The sequence below is a fragment of the Anguilla anguilla genome, chromosome 3, assembly GCF_013347855.1.
Source record: "Anguilla anguilla isolate fAngAng1 chromosome 3, fAngAng1.pri, whole genome shotgun sequence".
Lineage (NCBI taxonomy): Eukaryota > Metazoa > Chordata > Actinopteri > Anguilliformes > Anguillidae > Anguilla > Anguilla anguilla.
In genome coordinates this window covers 50,169,816-50,172,997 of record NC_049203.1, presented here as the reverse complement: position 1 = coordinate 50,172,997, position 3,182 = coordinate 50,169,816, and the positions used below count along the sequence as shown (strand labels likewise).

The 3,182-nt window shown below is 35.5% G+C and overlaps 1 long non-coding RNA gene across 1 annotated transcript; it reads left to right on the top strand.

Moving 5' to 3' along the window:
• The first annotated feature begins 2,030 nt into the window (after positions 1 to 2,030).
• Positions 2,031 to 2,898, top strand: LOC118224198. The gene is made up of 3 exons (XR_004764601.1): positions 2,031 to 2,162; positions 2,260 to 2,325; positions 2,409 to 2,898. It is a non-coding gene; the product is annotated as an uncharacterized LOC118224198 (long non-coding RNA).
• The last annotated feature ends 284 nt before the right edge of the window (positions 2,899 to 3,182 follow it).

The following is a 3,182-nucleotide window of genomic DNA, read 5'->3' as shown; positions in this document are numbered from 1 at the left end:
TTCTATTATGTTCATTTTGCTCGCTGGAGAAAAAAAAAGAAAGAATTGTCCTAGTCAAATACAAGACAAAGGTGAACAACAGTGAGGTGGCCTTATTTTTATTGGATTATGTTCAAAATAAATATACTACTACAGTACAATATATACAATATAATGAAATATTAAACAGCATTATGCTTCTTAGACTACAGTAGAAGTTGACATTCTAGAATATTTGGTTATGACACAGGTCCAACCAAGCAGTCCATACAGCCATGTAGAAAAGTCACTGGTGAGTTGAAGGTTAAACTGAAGCTCAATTAGCTTGCAATTGCAAGGCAGACAGGAATGATCTAGTCACTGTACTCCGTTTTCGCAGGTCTTTGAACACTAACCCACAAGCTGCATTCCACTGCAGATGAAAGTTCTGTTAAGTGAATGAATGACATGTTTTCAACATAATATGTCAGGGAAGAAAGTTTTCTCTAATATGAATTTGGGAGATTTAAACATTAATTTGTCTTTGTATTTGATAGAGGTCAACATGTGTCTTTCCAAAGACACTTTGTAAGTACTGTTCATGTTCAATGTGTAATAGCCAAAATGTTTTTTTTTCCAGTAGTTGTGACATGTCTTTAATTTTGACACTGCATTTATGCTAGACCCTCAGTTAGCTGAGTGAGCTAATGCTTGAGACTTGAGCACTAACAAAGTTTTGTAAAACCAGACACAGGAAAGAAAATGAGCAGGAATAAATAAGACAGGAGTATATTGATAGTATTTAATCATGATTAGGCTCTTTTTTACTTTTTCTTTTTTTGCATTTGGGTTTCATAACTTTATTCCAGTAGTAACACCATTTGATTAGAATGCAGTGGCTAAAATATTCACACTCATGAATTCCAAAAGCACACATATTTTCCTTTCACATTTAAAATGCCGATATATTTATTACAGCTCATCACAGTTTTTAAACTGATTCTTTAAAGTTAAATTTGTTGTAGACTGCAATCATTACTTATGTAGCAGGCCTTGATTATGTGATCCACCCCTGTTTAAATAAGACTCCTGCTATCCTAATTTGTTCTGGCTAGAGATGACAGGCACTAGCTTTTACAAACACATGACTGCTGGAAAAAGATAAAAGCATAATAATAATTAGAATATCAATATTAGATTAAGTTATTTAAGTTATATAACTGACATTATAACTCAGTAACTTATTGTGCAAGTACCAGAGCATTGTCAAAACATAGCCTTCAGTTTTTATTTCTTGCCTTGTTTAATTTTTAATTACTTTGTAAAATAGCACATTATTTAATTTACTTTATTCATCACTTTACTTTAGTCAGTAGTTTCTCCACTTAATGCATGCACTCTCAGAAAAAAGGTGGAAAAAAGTTCATATAAAGGTACAAATGATTGTCATTGGGGTGGTACCCAACAGATATATAAAATTGTACCCCTAGCCAGCCATTCATTTGTACATTTTTTGCTTATAAAAAGTACTTATATGCACATATAGAAAATTATTGTACTTTCAGGATACATTTGGCAAATTTATTCCCTAAGAACTAAAAAAGTACCTCCACTGTACCTTTACTTCTAAGAGTGTGGAATGTCTGGAAAGACTAACATCAACTTCCAAGAGTAGTTTGCAAGACATAACACCTTTTTAGTACTACTACTATGCTGAACAATTCATTTCAAATTGAACAAAACAGACCAGCATCTGTCAAACTCCAGGTATGGCTTACTAATCCCTTTGACTTCACAGCAAATTATATAGTATGCTTGGCCTTGTATTGACCTCGTTCCTGAAGGGAGAAATATTTGCCCCTGGTCCATAATGCACTGTGTTACTGTTTGTGCCCGACTGCCTTGTTGTTTGCACAACATGTACAAGCCACCATATAACCAGCACACATTTCCTGGTTGTCCCACTAACCCAAACTGTTTGTGCAACACACTTTGGCAGGACAACTCACTGGCACTGTCAATCAAGCAGGCCAAATAGCTCCTAACCTACTGCAAATCCTTCTGGTACTGAACCCCAACACCACGAAGTGCAAATACTTTGATCTTTATCAACAACTAGCATGTGCATGAGGGCTGTGATCTTTCAGCATTGTGAGGATAAGAAAATCTCTATCTCTTGGAATTCATCATAGAGATGACATAAGGTATTTACAATGTGTTGCATATTCTCTTGTGGTTATTGCCGATGTAATTACTTAAAATATTTGTATATTTTTAATCCTGAAATCTTAATTTTTTCAGGTGCCAAATAGGTCTGTGGATGGGAATTCCCATCTGAAATGGAATGAAGGTTGAAGCCAACCAGAGGTCAGTGCTGCACAGCATAATGACATGAACAGATAACTGTCAGCATTCAGTAAATATTATTATACTGTCTCTTTTTCTTTCAGAGGATGCCTGTCAGCTGGAGAGGTGCGGAGGCCTCAGGCCATGTCTTGTTAAATTGGTTCTCCATCTATTACCATGGGGCCCGATTTTCGTTACCTGTTAACGGTGTATATGAAAGACTGTATGTTAATTCTGTGACTAACAGAGCCAATGGCTTCATAATTAACTAGCCAGGGGGTGAGCCTTAATTTAATTCCTGTGCAAAAAACACTACAGGCAAAACACTCTAACGAGTGTTTAAAAACACCAATTATGAAATGTAAATTCTGTTCCCACCTCTGGGCCTTGATTAACTATTATGTCATAAGATGTCTTTGCCAATAGAATACAAGTCCATAGGTGAATGTCACATAAATACTTTATCATTTCTGCTGGTCTGACAATAAACAATTTGTGCCAACAAGACTCATATGAAAGACATGTAATTTCTGAAAAAAAGTCTAAATTTCAGTTGTTTCTTTTCTTTGAGGGAGATGATGTACACCACTCATGTATATAAATTATTTTGGCAGAAATTTAATTGCAGATTTTCTACTTGAATAAAGCTCATGTGTCCATATGTTTTTTTTTTTAGACTTCACAAATCAAGTGAATTGTGCCATGCCACATGTTAAATGTCACTGTCAAAACAAGCTGCAATATAAATGTTGTCCTGGGCCCAAATTTACACTTGTACGCTAGGGGTGATCCAGAAGCTAATGGCACAAGATCAAGTTTGTATCATCAACTGAGAGTCACAAAGGACCTGTGCTTGCTTGCCTCTTTGCCCCATTCAC